Source organism: Diabrotica undecimpunctata, chromosome 4, assembly GCF_040954645.1.
Source record: "Diabrotica undecimpunctata isolate CICGRU chromosome 4, icDiaUnde3, whole genome shotgun sequence".
Taxonomy (NCBI): domain Eukaryota; kingdom Metazoa; phylum Arthropoda; class Insecta; order Coleoptera; family Chrysomelidae; genus Diabrotica; species Diabrotica undecimpunctata.
In genome coordinates, this window is record NC_092806.1 from 62,104,451 (window position 1) to 62,127,156 (window position 22,706).

General features: G+C 35.3%; 1 long non-coding RNA gene across 1 annotated transcript in view; it reads right to left on the reverse strand.

Moving 5' to 3' along the window:
* The window catches only part of LOC140438253 (uncharacterized), a 33,179-nt gene extending 24,716 nt beyond the window's left edge, over window positions 1–8,463 (reverse strand). The window contains exons 1-3 of the long non-coding RNA XR_011950469.1: window positions 8,346–8,463; window positions 8,059–8,292; window positions 2,805–2,896 (exon numbers count right to left, since the gene is read on the reverse strand). This is a non-coding gene — a long non-coding RNA (uncharacterized lncRNA). The remainder of the gene's footprint in view (window positions 1–2,804; window positions 2,897–8,058; window positions 8,293–8,345) is intronic.
* Between the last annotated feature and the right edge of the window lie 14,243 nt (window positions 8,464–22,706).

The following is a 22,706-nucleotide window of genomic DNA, read 5'->3' on the forward strand; positions in this document are numbered from 1 at the left end:
TTTAATTACATCTTTATCAACGTCTGTTTTGCCTTGCAATTCTTAGAAGGCACAGATTAAAGCAGAAATATGAATTTGGTTTCGAAAATTAGTTTACGGATTTATTTATCAGATCTCGCTATTGCGTCCAGATCGAAGTCATTTTAGTGTTGCTTCTACTATGGGTGAAATACGTATAAGCGGATACACAGACGTATTATACGTAAAACCAAATCTTAACTGTCTTTCCTTTTATAAAATGATATAATATTTACTTATCTTATTCTTATAGTATTTTTAATCACTGAACTTTTATTTACCATTCGTTGCCGGCTGTTGCTGACAATTCGTGAGAAAAATTTCAATACCGAGTAAAAAAATATTTCACTCACTTATCGCCTAATATACCTAATTATAGAAATAACTATTCCTTAATTATATTATGTTTTTTGTTGAATAAATTAATTTAAATAAAATGCTGTTTACACTTATTCTTAAGGTTCCTTCTTCATTACGGAAGGGTGGCTATAACTACAGCAAATTGATCTCTATCTTGAGCTGTTCTTAATATCAAATGTGTGTCCATGCCTGTCCAGTCTCTTACATTCTTCAGCCAGGAGCATTTTTTTTCTTCCTGGACCTCTTTTTCCTTCTGCTTTCCCTTCCATTATGAGTCGTAGAAAGTTATATTTTTCTTCTCTGTAAATATGTCCTAGATAACTCGTTTTTTCTGTTGTTTACAATATTTAGGAGTTCTCTCTCAGTCCTCATTCTTCTCAGCACCTCGTTATTGGTCACGTGCTCTGTCCACGAAATCTTCAGCATTCTTCGAAAAACACATTTCAAAGGCTTCTATACGCCTCATACTTGTAATTCCGAGAGTCCATGTTTCCACTCCGTATAGCAATAAGGAATAAATGAATGTTTTTACAAATTGATATCGGATATAACGAAGATAGAGCTTATTAGGAATGTTAAATACATTCATTAATGTTTATATTTACATTGAGTTATTGCATTTAAATTACTTAACTTGGGTTTATACTTATTTATCCTTGGTTTGTTCTTGATTTTGTAGCTATAGGATAGGTGGATTTAAATTAATTGTCTTTAAAATACTTAGCTTAAATTGACAGTCCTTGATTTTTCAGTATTTATATTTTAATAACTTTTCTTTGGTTTAATAGTTTTGTACACTTGATTTTACTGTCACAGAGTACGTGGGTTTAAATTTTTTTTTGTTTAAGTTTAAGACCCCTTAATGTTGTACCCTTCTTTGAACCCGTAGGGTATTTGGGTTTTAATAACATCCCATTGGTTTTATATCGCTTAAAATAATTATTGAGAAAATGGTTCCCTTACATGAGGCACAAATCATATCAATCATAAAGGTGCAAAAATCTAAATCCTATATCAAAATCACCATCAAGACCCATGACCCCCCCTGACAAAAATTTCTGGATCCGCCATTGTGCATCTAGCTTGATTTATCTGTAGGTATGCTCTATTTTTGTTTTCTGTTGCTTCTTGGCACGCCTCGTCAAACCATTCTAACTTGTCTAACTGGTTTGGTTTTCCCCAATATTTCCAATGCTTTCTCATTTATTATATTTCTATCTTTTTTTCTTCTATATAATATTTTTCTTCTCTTCTTAGGGTCCGATATTCCTCCTTTGCTCCTCTTGTGTAACTAGCTTGATTTGTCTTTAGGTATGCTCTATTTTTGTTTTCTGTTGCTTCTTGGCACGCCTCGTCAAACCATTCTAACTTATCTAATTGGTTTGGTTTTCCCCAATATTTCCAATGCCTTCTCATTTATTATATTTCTACATTTTGTCCACAATTCCTCCACATTTCCCCTGCTTCCCTATTTCGTCATCCAGTTGTCTCCTATACTCTCTCGCAACGGTTTCAATGCGCAGATTATCAACATTAATTCTGCCGTGTTTCATATGGTTATCCTTCTTTAGGTTTGAAGTCCTTCCTTCCTTCCTGATTTTTACCATTACAAGAAAGTGGTCACTGTCTATGTTTGGATCTCAGTAGCTTCTGACATCCATGAGGTCGGAAGAATGATTTGCATCCATTAGGATGTGATCTATCTGGTTAACGGTTTCGTTGTCTGGTGATTTCCATGTTCCTTTGTGTATTATTTGTATTTCTTTGAATATTATATTTAATAATGATTTCCCTCGGGTTTCTAGTATATTTTATTGGTCCATTTCTCTTGGTACTTGTGATCAAAATGTTTTTCAAAATAAAATTATTATGTTCAATTTTTGATACGGTGTAACATTCCTTTGTGAAAAAAAAATCATTTCAATTCAATTTTGCACATAGCAATTTGTTTGAATTCTCTACCGACATTTTGGTTTTACTGGTAAACCCGGAGCAGAATATCAACAATACAATAACAAATAACTGCCTCTTTTTTAAAGTTAGGTATAAAATATAATAATTGACTTAGTTTTTTCATTTTGAGTGCACGCTTTTCCTTAGATGCAATGTTACTTCAATTCTTTGCATGGTGTGGATTCGCAATAACTAATTTAATTTTCATTTTTACTTTAATTTACCAGAAAACTTAATAAAAACGTTTTATTTCGATACAAAACTATATACAATAAACGGTGTAGCCGTTAAGTGGCGCTAAGAAATTTTGATTATTTCAAATAAAACACTTCATTCATATTACACGAAATATAATAACGATTTTTTTATAAAATCGAACTTATGGTGGTTTGATTTTTACCAACTCAAATATTCTACCTCGAGGATGAGAATTTTTGCTTTCTGATATTAACATTGATTTCGAAATTACTTACTACATTCACTACTGGTTCTGGAGCTAATTTCTAGTGGCATCCTGTATTTTAATAATTTTGTTTTTAGAAATTAACCTCAAAACTTTCTCTTTCTGAAACAAAAAAGAAAAAAAAAAGAAATGTTTTTTAATTCTATTTTGAAGATGATTTTTGAACTGAATCTTTAAATAGTGCTTAATTCCCAAGAATAAAGTTTTAAAATAAAATAAATATCGAAATATTCGTCACAAGAAAATAATCCAATGACCAATAGAATTTATTAGAACTTTTAATCTCTTTCGAAATTTTCTCCAAATATAATTATTTAGAGAAATTTTAATATTTGACTTTTCATTCTGTCAACATTTTAACGCTGGTATTGATATACTGGCCTAAAAATAAAATTACAGAATTAATCAAGACTCAGCAACGCCCGGCCGCCTAGGACCACTAAGTAAATTCGAAAATATCCATATTATCATAGAGGTTGTGATTTGCCGTAAGAAGTCGTACGGTATTCGACAATACAACATACACACACAATGTTGGAAATTGTCTGCGTTCGGTTGAACTCGAAATAATTCGCTTTGGCTCGTCTCTACGTTCAATTACTCCGTCTAATTATCAACTAAACAGCGAAACGAGCGCTACTCGATAACGGATGCGGCGTTGTCAAGTTTAAAGTGTTTGTCCAAATAGTTTGTAACTAAGGAAGCGGTAATATAAACAGAAAAAGATTTAGGAGAGGCTTATTGAGTATTGAGTGTTGAGTGAGACATTTCATTCCTAAAAGAGAAACAATTACAAAACGAAGTGTTTCATTCGAAATTTTAAAAAAAATTTACGATCGGATTTAAATTATAAACCGATTTTCCTGACCTCATTATCCACACCATGAATCTATCTCAACCTTCTTATCTAGCTCCATCGGGTTTTACCAAAGGAATACGTCTTGTAGGGTAGGTTTCATTTGCCGTTGTGCCCACTGTAAGCGTCTAATTTTTATTGCAGTAACAACTATTGCAGTTCTATTTATTATATAGCTCGAAATTATATCAACAAGTTCCATTATCATAGGTTTCTAATATCTGTTATTTTATAATTTTAAGAATCTGTGTCAGATCTATTTTTTTATCCACTGATATATTTTTAAATGGGATTAAACCACAATAATTAATTGTAATGATAAATACATTTTTTCTAAATAGTGCAATCGATTTATAAATGTTTATAACCTTCGGTAGGAAAGAATATTATAAATTTGACAGTTGATTTACTTGACCTTTGTCTTATAGGCATCATCCTTGTTTACACTTTTGGAGCTGAAAATCTGTTAGTTGTTGTATGTTGATATCAAACTCTAATCTTACCGTGCTTTTCTATTATGTTATAATTGATTCCAGATGATGTCTCTTACATGGAATTATGAAAGTGGGATAAATGCCAGACGAATGAATATACAACAATGCACAAACTACAGGGCCCTACAACTTTTTAGTCATACCATGAAAATATGGGAGAGAGTAATTATTGATTGATGGATACGTGAAGAATTCCGAACATCCGAAGAAATCAGTTTGGATTTAATCAAGGCAGATCAACAGCAGCTGTAATTTTCATTAAAAGGCAACTGAGAAAAAAACATGAATAAAGAAACTAACACTTATAATATATTTATTTATCTTAAGAACGCATGTAGAGTTCCTCAAGAAGTTTTGAGGTGGGCTCTTAGTAAAAAGAAGTTCTTAATGAATATGTGAAGATTGTGGGAGACATGTTATGAGGGTATAACAGTTCCTTGTGCTGAATTAATACTAAGTACACTTAACAATGGAGACAAGCTCTTGAAGAAAAATATTTAAAACTTTGTAGGACAAAACAAAGTATTTTGAATATTCATTCCATGGTGAATGGAACTCCATAAAGGAGTTATCACTACAAATAAAATTAAAACTTTGGATGCTGAATACAGTTAAGTTAGGGCGAAATGGATGAAGTGAATGAAACTAGAGGAAAAATTTTATAAAACTGCCATAAGACCAGCTTTGATGTGCGAAACTGAATGTAAAAATAAAGAATAAAAAATGTATGTGACGGAAATGAGAATGGTTAGATGGGTGAGTGGATTAAAAAAAGGGAAAAATTAAAAAAAAATATAATAGGGAAACTCTAGGGGTTAAGATGATTCAGTTATGTTCAACGTCGGAACGTTTAATCACACAAAGAGGGGAGGAAGATCAAAGAAGACTTTGGAGGAGACACTTAGGCAGGACATGTCGATAAAGGGGATCAATATTGATATGGCCCAAAATAGAGGTCATACCCATAAGAAGAACTTATTTAGAAATGTAATTAGAGAACCCACCCCGGGATAAAGGCAAAGATAATGGTGATTATAATATATACACTGGATTTAGAATAGCTTCAAATAAATAGCTATGACAAAAATTGCATTAAAATATTCATTAATAACAAAGTTATAATAAATCAAAGTTTTAAAACTCAACAAGCTACGAGTCAAAAGAGTATCAATTGACTGTCATATAAACATAATAAGAGAGATACCTTTAGGAACCATCAAAACGATCGAAAATATCTACCAAATTAACACAATAAAAGTAAAATTACAAGAGCTCACTGATCCTATTGAAGCTGGCAATTGAATAAGATAGGGAAATTCCCTGAGTCCTCTATTATTCAACCTTATTATGGATGAAATAATAAAAAAAGTAAGAACTAAATACGGTAAAAAAGGATACTAAATGGGAGGAAAACAACTTAAAATCATCTGCTATGCAGACGACGCAATACTACTCTCTCAAAGTGAAGACGATTTATAACGTATGCTAATTTTCCTAAAAAAGACAAAATGCATAGTTATAACAGTCAATTTACTAAGATGTAAATTGGAGCTGGAAGGTCAGATAATAGAACAATTGATAGAGTTTAAATATCTAGGCATCACATTATCTAGCAACGGAAGCAACAGAGCCGCAGCTTGCCCGAATGAAACCATATGGAAAAATAAAAATATCGGGTACGAAACGAAAAGCAGACTTTACAAAACAGTCATCAGACCAATAATGACATACGCGGCATAAATACGACATAACACAGAGAGGACAAAAAGAATGCTAGAAACAGCAGAGATTAAAACACTTAGAAAAATTGATAGAAAAACACTATGGGATAGAGCTAGAAGTACAGATATACGACGTAGATGCAAGGTGGAGAACCTCAAGCACTGGATAAGAAATAGAAGAGTACAATGGAACGATTATATAAGACGAATGACAACAAATAGAGTAGTAAAGACGGCAAGAGACGGTTCTCCAATTGCCACATAGAAGAACAGACAGAATCAGGTCTACACAAAAAGAAAAAAAAGAAGAAGAAACATAAGTTTAGTGTAAATCCCAGTTGTCTCTACCAATCCACCATTTAATTGGATACGTCGTAGCTCTAAGAATATTTCTGATTACATTTTTTTGGTTGTCTGGGGGTAATTACTGCACATGCCTGCAGAATGCAGCAAAAGTATAAAAATGGTAAAGAGATATTATTTTTAAATTTGTTTTTAAAAAACACTAAAGCTCAAAAAGTCGACGAAGACAACTTTAAAAAAGATCTGTGTGTAACCTTGAAAACAGTGAATATACCGTTAAATAAGTTATAATATTTGATAGACTGTGAAATTTTTCCAAAAATATTGTCAAATAAAAGTACCAGAAATAAGTACATTATAAATAAATTATGTAGAATCGTATAATAAAATAAATAAAACAAAATCAATTCCATTAGGTGGTGGATGAAACAACATATTCCCCTGGACAATATATTATTCATGTGCTTATTGATGTGTTACATGAGGACATAACATGCTTTTGATAAGTTCGTTGCGTATCGCAAAAAAATGTCCTGTAATTAAACATTTAATAATAAAACTGAATAGTAAGGAAAGTTATATATCACTCCTAGGTACCTAGTATCACTAAGTACCTAGGAGTGATCCTGAATCTTTCATTGAAGGAACATCTCGACGCCAAAGTAAAAAAGGCCGCGGCAGCTTTCTGGGCGTGCAGAAAGCATTCGGAGTCAAATGGGGTCTGCAGCCGAAAATTTTTTATAAGGCGTATCCTGACGTATGTGGCCATTGTGTGGTAGCCCCGAACTATACTGGCTTCAGCTAAGGCCCAGCTGACTCACATCCAGCAGTTGGCATCTTAGGAGCCATGTGGACCACTCCCACAGCAGCTCTTGAACCTTTGCTGAATTTAGCTTCTCTACATCTCATTGTAGAGCACGAAGCCATGACGTCAGCCTATCGTCTTAATTGCTCTGGATACTGGTTGGGAATAATGATCGGATGGGCCATTGTGACATTTAAAGACAGGCCCTCGATTGTTGTCCTGTGCTCTCTATGGTACAGGACAGCATGACCCTCCCAATTCGAGTTCTCATCTCCATTCTTGGTTCATTTTCCTGACCGGGATAAGTGAATGGAACGAGAGCCTGCACTGATCCGTCAAGGCGGGCTCACCTGGTTCACTGATGGATCCAGAATAGACGAGCGAGCAGGTGCCAGAGTATATGAGAGCGGAGTTGGATTTGAATCTGGCCGGGCTCTCGGCTCCCATGCAGCAGTCTTTCAGGCGGAGATCTTTGCGTTCCTGGTATATACTCAGGAGATAATAGATAGGGCTTGCTCAGGTAAGACCATCTGCTGCTCGTTTTAGGACTGCTCGTAGTCAAGATCTAGGCTTCTGAGATCTTGAGACACGATAATATCTTGCTTTTAAAACGCTCTAGTCCTCTCGGTCTTACGGTGGCGAAGCTCTAGTTGAGATGTGATAGATGCATTTGACTCATCATTGGTTTTAATTTCACAATGAAATTTGTCACATGTACTGCACATATCAACTCGTGGTCTGTGGAAAGACAGGCTAGGAAAATCCTTGATGAACACAGATATATAAAACTTACACGTGACTGTTAAATTTGGGTGCATTTGCAAAAAGGCTCTGTACAATCTGTAAGTGCTCAAATCAGAGCTAATGTACTACTTTATGGATTAAGCTCTTGAATAATGACCAACATCTCCTGAGTTCATGTTTATGTGGTTTTTTACCATTAAACGAACCGATTCAGAAAACTTAAGAGCAGCGTGTCTGATACGTTTATCAGTATACGTTTTATAAAACTTTTTCTACTCGACAATCATGCGCAATATTTGATCTTTAACAGCAAAAGTTTCTTTAAAGATTTTCTTACATACCCGGACAAATTTTTTATTACCATGGGGAGGTGAATAGCATATTGTTGCTTGACGTCGGCTATCTTACTTATCCTCATACAAACCATGTCATCTTCTTTGAACACCGCAAATATTTAAAAGCCCTGTTAGAAAAATGCCTTGTGTTTTAGAATCTTCTTGGTAAAACCTTTCAAAAAGAGAATGTCTCCTGTTGTACGTAACATCTTTACAGTTCAGCTTATATTTGCATGCGATCTGAAAAAAATACACAAGATTATAAGGAAAATTATTACATTTGTATTTCAAACCTGTTCGTTGTGATATTTTTTGGAGCTACTTAAGTAAGTTTGTATTTTTTGTATGACGCTCCAACTGATTTTAAGCGTTTCTGCTCATTGTTAAATGAAACACTGTTTTTAGGTCTTCTTTTTTTCTGACTTTCTTCCATATCAATAAGCTATAATTAACTATTATCACTCATAAAAAAGCACACAGCTGACACATGCAGATGTCTAGAAGTAGCGACATCTGAACCGTTGGACTTTGATCTTCCTAAAGAAAATGGTGCCGCCCATACAGCCACATCTATAAGAAGCTCCTGAAACTCTAATTTTCATGCTGGCATTTACAATCTTTCTTATGGCAATAAGCGGGGACCTAGAACATTCCTACATCAATTTCAATTTTGGAAAAAATTGAATTTTGGCCCTTTTCAATTTCCACTCTTCAATTTGTCTTCGTTGCTTTATGGCGTACATAGTTTATTATTTTTAGATAGCATCAGATGCGTAGCACTGAAAAGCCCTGTATGAAAATATATTTTGATCGCCTCTGGAAAAAAACCATCAAAAGTCATAACAACATATTCTTCAACTGAAAAGTCTTTGTCATTACTAATACTCTCTAGTGCAGGCATTGCTGAGGGGTATGATCACACTGGTTTTCATCGGAGATCGTCATGAAAATCATCGTGAAATATCAAGATTCTTGTAAAGAAAATGTTCTTGAAACGTTATTTGTATCTTGTGACTGTTTCGTTCCTTTCTGTTTTTAAATTTGCGTCTGTATTTTTCCTTTAATGCTTTTCTTCTTTGGCTCTTTACCGATTTCACTATTTTCTTGATTGATACATCTTGATCTTCCAGTGCTTTTTCCTAATGTCTCTTTTCGTATCTTTTCTTCTCTTTGGGATTGGTTAAAAGCCTCCTTTTTTAAATACATCTTAAAAGTCATCTCCGTCTAGTAGTTTTTCGCATTAAAATGTCTTTACATTATAATAGGTGTTTTTTTTTAGAGGTATAGAACTTTTAAATGGAATAAAACAAAGATGATTTTTTTAAATTGACATGAAATTGACTTTATTCAAAAGTATCTTTTGACATTATAATTTAAATATGATTTCTGGCATAAGACTGCCACGGCTGGCACTGACGTAGTCTAATCTAGAGGTCCAATTTTAGATGACTTTTCCAAGATTTGCGGCCGTTTATCGGCAATAACGCGTCGAATGTTGTTCTCCAAGTAGTCAATCGTTTCAGGCTTATCGGCATAGATTAGTAGACTTCACATATCGTTACAGAAAATAGTCTGGCGGTATTAAATCGGACGATTTTGGAAGCCAATTCAAGGGTCCGAAACGTGAAATAAATCAATCGTGGCACGAGTTGTGTGACATGTTGCGCCGTCTTGTTGAAACCACAGCTACTGCACATCATGTTTGTTCAATTGTGGAATGAAAAAGTCAGTGATCATGGCTCTATAGCGGTCACCATTGACTGTAACGTTCTGACCAGCATCGTTTTTGAAGAAGTATGATTCTAATGATTCCACAAGCCCACAAAGTACACCAAGCAGTCAGTTTTTCTAGATGTAATAATGTCTTAACATACACCTAAGGATTATCTTCACTCCAAATACGGCAGTTTTATTTGTTGACATAGCCATTCAACTAGAAGTGAGTTTCGTCGCTAAACAAAATTCGCTTATGAAGATCAGGATCAACGGCAATCACGTTTGGATCCCATTCACAGAATCTACGCCTTGCTAGGTAATCATGTAGCTTTATTTCTTGCACGAGTTGGATTTTGTAAGCACGAAAGAAAACCAAGATCTTTCCGCAAAATCTTCTATAAAGTGATAGACTGATTCCGGACTGATTCCGGTCTTCCTTTATGCTACGCTCTACATCAGCAACAATTTCTACGGTACGCACTATACGACGGAAGCCTTGTTCAGGCGTTTAGGTTCTTCTTCTTCGCGTGCCATATCAGAATTATTCGACTTTGGCGATCACCATTGCGAAGGCTTCTCGATTTTCTGCAATATGGAATAATTGTCCCGCATTTGATATCCGAGTCCATTCACGAATGTTCCTCAACCAAGAAACTCGTTTCCTTCCTACACCTCTACGGCTCTCTATTTTGCATTTAAGGATCAGTTGTAATATTTTATATCGACTTCCCCTTACTATATGTCTCAGATAAGACATTTTTCCATGTTTAACAGTCGTTAGCAGTTCTCTATCTTTGTTGACGCTCCTTAGTACTTCTTCATTAGTGTTCCTTGTTGTCCAAGGTATCTTCAGCATTCGTCCATGAACCCACATTTCCAATGCTTCAATTTTGTTCATGATCGATACTTTTAGCGTCCACACTTCTGCACTATATAAAAGTACGGATCAAACATAGCACTTAACCATTCTTTGTCTTAGTTCTAAACTGAGATGATTATTGCAAAGAAATGACTTCATTTTCATAAAATTAGTTTTAGTCATTGCTATTCTACGTTTTATTTCTATATCTGGATCTATAAATAGTTGGTCCGTTATCACAGTTCCCAAATATGTAATTTTGTGAACTTTCTCAACTTGGACTCCGTTTAATGGAAGCTTTGCATCGGGATGTGGGTCAAGACTAAACACTAAAAATTTGGTCTTGTTTGAGTTTATTTTAATACACATTTCCTCTCCTACTTCCTGAATACGATCAAGCAGAAGTTGGAGACACTGAACATTATCTGACAGAATTACTGTATCGTCTGCATATCTAATCACATTAAGTAGTTCCCCGTTGATTTTTATTCCATATGGTTGTCTCTCAAGTGCCTTTTTAAATAACTGGTCCGAGTAAACATTGAACAATGTTGGCGACAAAATGCAACCTGACTCCTCGTTGTATGGAGATTTCATCGGTGTAGTTATCTCTAATTTTTACGATAGCAGTTTGACTCCAGCACAAATTTTTAATGACACGAATATCCTTGTCATCTATTCCGATATTTTTCAGTATTTCCATTAATTTTACATGCTGTTCTTTGTCGAATCGAAGTCCACGAAACATGCAAATATATATTTTCTTTGGTCACGGCATTTTTGTAATAAGATGCGTAATTTAAGCGCAAAAAGTGCCTCCCTGGTTCCCATAGCATTTCTAAAACCAAATTGGGTATCTTCGAGATCTTCTTCGTATTTGCATCTAATTCTGTTGTGAAATATTCTTAGGAAAATTTTAAGAGTGTGGTAATTAGGCTAATTAATCGATATTCTGAGCATTTTCTGGCATTGTGTTTTTTAGGTATTGCGACAAAGATGGATTTGAGCCAATCTGTGGGAATCACTCCGGTGTTATATATTGAATTAAAAACTTACTACTACTTTCATGTTATCATCCTCTCAATTAGTGTATCATCTGGACCACAAGCTTTTCTAATTTTAGCATCATTTATAGCGTGTTCTACCTCGCATTTCATAATTTCTGGGCCGTCAGTACAGTTTTGGTAGAATTCGGGAATATTATTCCTGTCATCTTCAAACAACTCTGATATATACAGCTGCCATTCTTTTCTTACTTCGTACTCATTTACAATAATTTTGTTATTATTGTCAACGAGTACAGAGGGAACTTCTTTTTTAAATATGTTACTCATTTCTTTTAGTTTTTTGTGCACATTAAATAAGTCGTGTTTAGATATTACTTCCTCCATTTCGTGCACCTTTCCCTCATCCAGTTTTCTTTGGCTAAATTTGATCTTTTTTATTCTTCTCTGCAGGTGTCTATATTCTGTTTCATTAGATTTTATCAGTCGACGTTGTTCCATTGATTTCAAGATGTCGTCTGTCATTCATTTATTTTTCTTGATTAAGTTTTTTCTATAATCATTGTTTGTGGAGATTTCGTTAACTTGGTTTTTAAATTCACTTCATAGTTCTTCTGGATTTTCTAGTTTTTTCACCGATGTTTTTTATTCTATTGTTAAATTCTTTTTTAGTGTTATGTTTTATGTATATATCTTCAAAGTTAAGTACATTGGTGTTTGGTTTTTGTCGCTGAATTCGCTTTAACCTTAGTTTAATATCTGCTACAAGTGGTTGATGATCACATCCAATATCTGCCCCAGGAAATGTTATGACTTTTTTGACGGCATTTTGACTCATGTACAAGTATATAGTCTATTTGATTTCTTGTGGACTCAGGGTTATTGCCATCATCAAATGGAGCATTCCAAGTGTAGTCGTCGCTTGAATAGTTTATACCAGGTGTTTGCAATGATCATATCGTTTTCTTTACAAAATTCAGACAATCTCTGTCCTCGATCGTTAGGTTGTCCTAGACCATAAGGACCTACAGTTTGAGCGTTCAGGTTATTAATGCTAAAATGCAAAACCAAACTAAACATAAATCACTTGACGACTGTCAAAATGGCTGCCGGTTAAAAAAGTGTTGACAGCTTACATTTTTATACCTCTAAAAAACACCCAGAACTTAAAACTAAACGTCTACTTTAACATATATTATTTAAACATCTCCTTTAACATGTCAAGTTGTACCTGATACTTTTATATGAGAATGTTGTAGAAAAGAAAGTTTAAGTGTTTTGCTAGCAATGAAAAATTTAGTTTTATTTGAGTAACTACAGCAGATATGACAATTCAACTAGAAGTACAAGCAATAGCTGGAATTTACCATGTCGGACACTTGGTAGGAAAGGTAGGAAGCGACATTCGCAAAAATGGTATAATATTTAAATCTGTAAAAAAAACTCAGATATAAATTAAGCTCGTTAAACAAAAAGTCTTTTACGATATATTATTTTTTAAAGTATTTTAAAAAAATATATAAAAAAATATAGAAAATGAACGTTATTTTTTATTAAGACCCTAAACTTTTGTTCCACGCTTGCTTTAACATCACCCTTGTATGCATTCTTTCTTCGCATTCGTGTAAAATATGAACCGTTAAAGAGCTTTACCTATACTTCAAATATTTTGGCAACAGGGCTTCAATTCCCGAACATTGAGTCACTTAAAATCAACGTACTAACCCGCTACGTCACAGCTCTCTATGTCTCTTTATCATCTATAATTCCATAGGGACCAGCCAGCCCTCTAGATTGCGTTCCCAGCTTTGTGCGGTGTGCGTCACTAACGGAATATTCTAGAATGTTGGAAATTAATAACAGATATTCATGGTTATATCTATATTGTAAGTAAGTTATATGGTAAAATTGATGTAAAAGCATTTAAAAAAACCATAAAGTGCTTTAACTCCCATAAAATTATTTTTTTTAACCTCTAGCCCCCTAATTACATATAAATATCAGTATTCATCCATACAGGATTGTACCTAGAGGACACTTTTTACGCTCAGGGATTCACCAGAACGACTTCATTATACCACGCAAGATATAAACCACGTTTAAATGGGTGGGCAACAAATAGGTTCACATACAAGGGAAATATCCTTTTAAACGGTCAATTTTTCAATCACACCTTTAATTTAATTCTTTGTGTTCCCACGAGATAAAAGGACGAGAACAATATTTGGAAGATCATTTGATAATAGAAACTGACTATATTCATAAAAGACTATTTGCTAGCTATCAAAGAACCAGTATCAGTAACTAAGAACAAGACGAAGAAATAACCGTTGAAGAGTTTCAACAACTAAGTGAAGATTCTATAAAAAAAACCTATATTTTTAATATTACAAATGAAAGTGAACCTTTAACACATAACTGGCTAATATTGACACATATCTTCTTCTTGCCGCGGTATCTCCCTTCCCTTCGAAGGTTGGCGATCCAATTGGCTACAGTTATGCGCGAAACAGTGGCTCTGAAGATCTTGGTCGATGTTTTGCCGAGCCAACGTCGTAGGTCTTTGAGCCAAAAATTTTGTCTTCTTCCTATTGACCTGTTTCCCTGAATTTTTCCCTCAATGACTTCGGTGTTTATAAAGGTACATTATAAAAGCTTCGATTCGATTTTCTAGTAAGGGGTTAAGAGTCCCGCTGTCATAGCTGTAGAGTAGAATTGGGAATACATAACAGCGCATCATTCGGATTCGAAGTCTCATCTAGAGATTCCGCTTGATGAAGAAGTTTCTCGTTTTTCTAGCGTGTTCGGTCCCATAGGACCTCTTTCGTAGAATCGTAACTACTGTTCATTAGTTCACCCAGGTATCTGGTGGATGACACCTATTCAATGATTCTGTCACGTATTTGAAGGACAGCTTCTGTTTATAATTTGGAAAAAATCATAAGTTTCGTTTTGGTAATGTTCATATATTCGGGCCATAGTGCTCGCTATACATTCTACAATGTCGTATATAAGTTTCTTTAGTTCTGATAGGTTGCAAGCCAAGAAGCACTGTATAATCGAGATATCTTATAATAATAATTGTTTTGCCTTTAATTATGATTGCTGCGCTATTACCTTTAAATTTTCTGTGAAGATGTTTCTCGAGTACAGATTAAAGAGAGGTGAGGACAATATCATCCTTGTTGTACACCTTTTCTTATAGTTACCACGTCCGACATATTGCTTTTTATCCTTACTTGAGCTATCTGATGTCATTACAGTTATGTGATGATTCATAGGTCACCCTAATCTATACACGTTACTCTGAGTATTTCTGCGTTATGGTGTTGAACGCAATCAAACCAAAGTCTATAAAGTAGGCGTATATTTTAAGGCGAATGTGCATTGAGTGAGACTTAAGCCTTAAGAGTTCGCACTCCGTTTCTGCACCCGAATTGAGTGTCATCCACTTGTTGCTTGCACTTCTTGTATATATAATCATATAATCATCACATTTAAATGCATTAATATCGGCTTAACTATCGTTTTGTAATAGGACGGTACGTTGTACCTCTTCTTTGTTAGTGATGACAGGAGTGCTTTTATTGATCTCATTGACATATGGAGATCGCTGAAATTGTTCGTGGTTAACCATGTTCGTAAAGTATTTTTTCAGCATCTAAGGTTTTTCTTCAATTCCTACAATGAGCTTATTGTTATTATTTACTTGATTGCCTGTTATTTCCTTGATTTTGTATATACGTTGTGTAAATAGTATTTTTGCAGTAATTGTTCCATTTCACAGCTTCTCGTTGCCATCCATTGCTCTTTTGCTCGTTTCTACTTTCTACGAATAGTTTTATTGACTTCCTTAATTTTTCATTAAATTTAAAATCTCGTCGGCCATCCAGGGTTAATTTTTTGTCTCTGTTTGGAGATCACTATCCTGCTTTCTCGTTTCAAGTAGTGCTATTGTGTATCGTCATCTATTTATCCTCAGCTAGTGTATTGGACTGAATGTTCTTCATTCTTACCTCTAAATTTTGCGTTGTTCTTATCTTCAACCGCTAGTCCTACAGGTTTTTATGTCTGTGCGGTTTTGTGGCAAGACACGGTTAACGTGCTCTTCCAAAAAAGATAACATAAAAAAAATTTAAGACCACCGAACAATATTTCCAATGAGAAGCTATGATATTCAATCTTAAGAGCAAATTACAAGCAACAGAAACGTAGGCAACATCTTTTTTGAAAATATACAAACTTAGTCAAAGATAGTCAGCCAATTAAACTAAATCTCGAAGAAATTAGAAGGCGCATCGTAATAGCAAAATCTGGCTTTATGAGAATGCTTAAAATGATCTCCAATCCAAAAGTATTCATCCTGATAAGATAACGAATGATAAAAGGTCATATCTGTTCTTTCATACCGAACGGAGGCGAAATATAGAGACTGAAATAACAGGATATCAAAAGATTAGCGCATTTGAAATGTGGAACAGTTGACCAAGCAGAACCACCAACGAAGAGGTATTAAACACATACCGACATCTAGTTAAAAGAATTAATATCACTCATTCGTGCCAATTAACTACACAAATCTCAGTTTACAATTTTTTAAGTTCAAAAAATATTCTCCACCTTTGTAAAACATTGTAAATTGCAAATTTACAGAATAATTTCCATGTCATTGAGGTTGAGGTATATATGACCACAACAGATGCCCCAGATGAAGAGATTGACTGCATTTACAACAACATAGAAAAAATCTTGGAGAAAATCCCACAAAAGAGCCAGTATATAATATTTAAGACCATATTTGAGAGATATAGTCAAGTCATTTGGCTTGGGTATTAGAAACAACAGAGGAGAATGTCTTCTACAGTTTGCCGGTGAAAACAATCTAGTGATAACAAATACACTTTATAAACATCACCCAAGAAAGTTCTTAACATGGAATAGTCCAAATAAAGAACACAAAAATTAAATCGACTACATTCTCGTGCGGAACAGATGGAAAACCTCAGTATTAAATGTAAAAGGCATGCCTGGAGTATACTGGATCAAATCATAAACTGACAAAAATTAACTAAAGGCTCAAACTACACACATCTAGAAAAATACATAAGACAAAACAGCTATGGGTAAAGAATACAGAAGAATTCCAGATGAAACTAATAAACAAAGAAAAACCACAAATATTAGAAGACATAAGTAAAACGTGAAATGGAATAAAAAGCTTAATACATTTAGCTGAAAAAGAGTGCCTGCCTACCGGGTAAAACCCAAAAGAACAAACATTGAATGTCAGGGGTAACTTTAGAATTAGTGGTAAAAAGAAGAGTTATGGAGAAGAACATGACGAAGTTACGGAAAATAATGCGGGTTCGTACCAGGAAAAGGAACGCGGGATCGGATACTGAACATCATACAGATAATACAAAATGTAAGGGAACACAACATACCAATTCTGCTCAGTTTTGTAGATTACACAACGGCTTTCGATTCAGTAAAATGGGTTTCCCTCTTGCCGTCTCTGGATAATAAATAAGGGTCTTAAACACCTTCTGGATCCTCGGACGCTCTGTAGAGGGCTTCGAATAATACTGTCAAATGCTCCCCTACCCAAGTCCATTTACTGGGTATGGACTTGTAAAAAGTTTTCTTCTGGTATCTTGTCTTGAGAAAGACAAGATATTTCTTAGACGACAAAGTGGAAATAAAAATACCAGGTTGCAGTAGAATAAACTCTCAGCCACAGAGTATGAAAAATAGCAGGAGCAGAGCCCCTAGAGTACAAGACTCTAAGAGAGCCCATGAGGAACTAACCTGGCTCGCCTGAAAATCGCCTATATTTATATGTGCTGTTTGAGCGATAAATAGGTATTTTCAGGTCGATTAGCCAATGGAAAAAATTCGGGGCTGGGTGATGCGGATCGGAGTGGGCACTAATCCACAGACTATTGCACTCGATGACATCCCCCTCCTCTGGAGACTCTGCGGTTGGGAAAATATTTATTGGTAAAAATACATGAGCAAAATTACATAAGAAAAATACATAAAAATATAGTAAAGTAAAATGTTCAATAAAGTCCACAAAACTGCACAAATCACTACTTACAGAAGAAGGTCGGTGATGGTGACAGCATCTCCTACTCCTGCAGGTACATCGTCAGTCGGTGTACCAACTCCTTCGGCAAGTTCGTCTTCTTCTAAGTCGTTCGGATCCCATCTACCGTATCCAACGGGGTTTCGTAGACCAGTCTGCCTTAGCTTACGTGGTTCCGACCACTTCTCGGTAGGGAGGCAGTGACTGGGCCTTCTCCGGGACTTCCATTGACATCTGGGGCTTCTAACTTCGAAGAAGCCTGGCTTGTCTGTACACCGAAGGTATTAGGTCTGCAGAAGATCTCGATGTCGGCATGTTAGCATGAGTGCACTAACATTCGATGGTTCTCCCCGCTGTCTTTTTGAATCCATCACACGGTGGATTCATTTGTGTGCCTTCTGTGCAGGTGGGCGTGAGTTCGAAAACTGAGTTGGGCGCCATGTCGTTTTGGGATAATTAAGAAGGGTCTAAGAGAATGCTCCTCTACTCAAGTCAATGGACTTGTTACATTTACTAGGTATGGAGTTGTAAAAATTTCTCTTCAGTGTCTTGCCTTGAAAAAGGCAAGATATTTCTTAACTGACAAATATTAAGTCGAAATAAAAATACCAAGTTGCAGTAGAATAAACTCTCAGCCACAGAGTATGGAAAATAATAGGAGCAGAGCCCCTAGAGTACAATACTCTAGGAGAGCCCGTGAGGGACTGACCTGGCTGACCTGAAAATCGCCTATATTTATATGTGCTGTTCGAGCGATAAATAGAGATTTTCAGGACGATTAGAAAATGGGAAAATTCGAGGCTGGGCGATGCGCTTCGGAGTTCGTACTAGTCCACAGACTATTGCACGCGATGACACTCTGAAGTATAGTGGAAATATAGGAGTCCTAATCTACTAGTTAACCTAATAAGAAATATGTATGATAAAAATTCAGTCAAAGTTAAAATACACGGAATATATTCAGATGTGCTCAAAACGAAGAAAGAAACTAGACGGGGCAGCAGACTTTCAAAATTATTTTACAACATATATTCTGAACATATAATGATGAAATTACTAGACGAATGGGTTGGAAGAATAACTATAGGAGGCAAAAAAATCAGTAATTTGCAATATGCAGATGACTTACTTATACTAGCAGACAATGAATTCGAAATGATTACCATCACCGAACGGTTAAATCGAATAAGCGAATAATTGGAACTTCAGATCAACACTGGAAAAATAAAAATAATTATAGTAGACAGAGCAAATTACAATCTACCGCACTTACACCAAGTGGCGAATTTTGAAGAGGTATACAGACTTGAATACTTGCCTCAACAGCTAAATTAATTAAAATATGGAAATAAAGAGAATAACAAGGAATATTAAGCTCAAGTTGGCCAATGCTCTTATTTTTCCCATTGTTGCATACGCAGCTAAAACATGGACTCTCACAAAAATCGATAGGAGTAAGATCGAATGTGAGTGTAGAGAAGAATTATTCTACGCGTGTGCAGGATAGAACATAGAACCAACCTGTCTTTTCTGGAAGAGCTTCATATAAAAGACAGGCTATTAAAAAAAGTAAACCGAATATACTTAAATTACTTGGGCCACTTAGCTAGAAAACGGGGACCATGGAACTATCGGTAATAGAAGGAAAGGTAGAAGGACGAAGAACCAGAGAAAGATCTCTAACACCATGTGCAGTCCAAATGAAGATCCTGGTGGAAAAATCCTTACATGAAGCCGTCCATATGGCACAGGATCGCAGTCAATGGAGACAGCCAATGGAGACAGTGTATTTATAAAGATTTATTAAAGAACGTTCGCATTTACGCCGAAAAATATAGCGATTATAAAAACTTAGTAATTTCATAGTTCATAGTTGCGAGTTCATAAACCCACTTCAGATTACATGGTGACTTAACTAATGGTTCAGTTATGGGCGAAATGAGTACTTTTGAAAATAATAAAGTAGTTAATTAGTTAATTATCATGATAATATTCGTACTTTATATATTCCTTATCAGTCATGAAGAAGATATATATAGCTGTAATAGATGTCAACCATTAAGTAAACACATGTTAAGAAGATATCTTATAGTTAAGCATTATCAATTTTTTAGAAGGTGCCCTTTCACCCATTAAAGTGGACGTCACTGTTCGCACTGTTCAGTCCGGGATAATTTCCACATAATATGTCAAATTAGGGAATTAGCCTTGTTCTAAAGGTAATATGGCGTTGTGCAATCAGTTTGAATACCAAATTGGAATCGACTAAAGTGCTACTGAACCATAACTAAACGGCAGTATATCATAACGTTTGGTAAATTAATAATTCCATTTACGCGTCATCTTGTCGGTATTTGTCATCAAGCAATACAAAATAACAAAGACTATTTTCTTGTCACTGTTTATATATTATTATTATTATTTTCTTGTACTTTGTTTGACCACCACTAGATACTTTTAGTCTTAAACTTCTTTCCTGAGGTTTTTTCAAATATCTTTAATAATAATAGTCCTATTCCTCTAAATTGTATTAAAACTTCCTTTTATGTTCTAGTTTATTTTTTCTATTATTTTGTTCCGAATATACCTCTTTCCTCATCTTTTAAGATCCACTAATTAACTTTTATGGTCATTACGATATTTTGGTTCCGTTTCGCTTTTTACTTTGATGACCAGCACAAGCAGCTTATGTATGTTGTTATCTCACAGTCTCACTAGGTATTACCTTGCAGTCCTTATATTCTCTCTTCTTATAGTGCCGTGCACCTATAGGGCACTGGCGAATGATTTTAAGGCCAAACGTCTGTCTTTTGCGGCATGCAAAAGGTCGCCAGTGTTATTTATGCCTGTCTAGTTCTTTATATTCCGTAGCCAGGACATTTGTTTGCAACCTACTCCGCTCTTTCCCTCAATTTTTCTTTGGATAATTAGTTGAGAGATTGCGTATTTTTTTCCTGTTAGGATAAGGCCCAGGTATACAATTTTTGGTACCTTGATCACGTTGAGTAATTCTCTCTCAGTATTTGCCCTTCTTAATCTCATAATCTTCCTCGTTTCTCACCCTATCTGTCCATAGTATGCGGAATATTCTTCTCTAGGTCCACATTTTGAAGGCCTCTAAGCTATTAACGGAGGAGATTTTTAACGTCCATGTCTCCATGCCATATAATAATATGGACCATACATAGTATTTGCCCATCCTGTAACGGAGATTGAAGGAAAGATCACGGTTATTTATATATAATAATTTATTTCTTGTTAGAGATCCCATTGATCATTCACCATAATTCCCAAGCATTTGAATATTTTCACTTGCTCGTTTGGAGTATTATCTTCTTGCAGTTGTATGAACAGCACAGGAGACAAAATACACCCCTGTTGTACCCCTCGTAAAATTTTTAATTTCTCTGTGTTCATTGATTTGTTTAGCCTCACTCGTGCATTCTGGTTCCAATAGAGATCCTGAATAACTCCTATATCTTTCTCGTTGATGTTGACATTTTTATCATTGCGTCGTGTTTTACAGTGTCAAACGCTTTTTCATAATCAAGAAATGTGATAAATATATCCTTCGTTGATCCGTGTGGTTTTTGTATATGCTTATTCAAACAGAAAGCTGCTTCACGTGTACCCAGCCTGCTATTGAAAAATTGTGTGTCGCCGCTTAGCTCTTCCAGCTTTCTGAACATTCTTGTGTGGAGGATGTAAATAAATACTTTAAGAAAATGACTTATTAAACTGATCAGTCTGTGGTCTTTGCATTTTGAGGTTTTCTGTTATTTAGGAATCACTATAAAGGTTGAACAATCTGTTAGATGGTTATATTTTATATGGCATTAAAAATTTTTACCAGCATGTCGATGTTGTCACTCTTTAACAAATTTATGGCTTCCGTAGTAATGCCATCCGATCCAGAGGTCTTGCCCAGTTTTGCTACTTTTATTATTATTTTTAACTCCACCTCGACACGAATAATGGAAGGACCGGATAAATTGTCCGTGGATAAGTTAGTAGTTGGTAGATTCGGTGTATAATTCGCAAAGAGGGACGAAGCCATAGTCTGTCCAGGTTTTAGCTAGTTCTTCCTATGTATATACATAGTCTTCCTGATCATTCTTCAGGCAAGTCTTATGTTACGCTTGAAATTTCCGCGGAGTTATATGTCCTTTCTGTGGTTTTTCGGGTTTGACTTCGCGTTGAATAATTTTGGTTTTGAGAAAAACCATTATTTTGACAACGTTCCGGCAAAGTAGCACTTGCCGTTGTCAAATCAGGTAGACTCGCTTCTTGCGCTGATGCTTGAAGTACACTGACATTCAAGCAAGCAAGCAATTTAATTAAACACAGCCTGTGAGATATGTTCACTCCAAAGAATTACGTTCGGGTGTAACAATTCATTGCAGAGAGGTGTATAAACTCGAGTTAAAAAACAGTAGTCACTCCACAGAGGCTCCAGTGCTCCAGACCATCCCTTTTCTCCCTATACCACTCTGATGCGCGATAGAGGCACAACTATCAACCAAATACTCTTCATGTGGAAGTTCTGGGTAATAGAACACCAACACGGTACCTTCTGTTATATACTGTTATCTTCGTGTGACTTATCCGCGAATCTAAAATAGCTTACTTGGGTGTCAAGTCTCCGCTCTGGGCTAGGCCCAGTTCGTAAACTTCGTGCCTTCGTTTTTATGGTTTTTGTTAATATTTTTTTGTGGCTTTCGCCGGTTTTTGTTAGTAATTTTGTAATTTTTTTGGTGACCGAAGCCGTTTTTTTCTGTTTTTTGTAATTTTTTTGTACGATGTTCTCAAACATAAAATCATATTAAGTGTATGTAAATAAATATAATCAAATTACCTGGGCCTACACTGTGCTTGCGCGTGTCCACGATTTACTGACTCTCATGCATGCATCGTTGTCTTGTTGTTCTTTCTGTTGGTTGTATTTTCTTTTTTGGATGATTTTGCTGTCCTGTTCTAGGTGTGACAC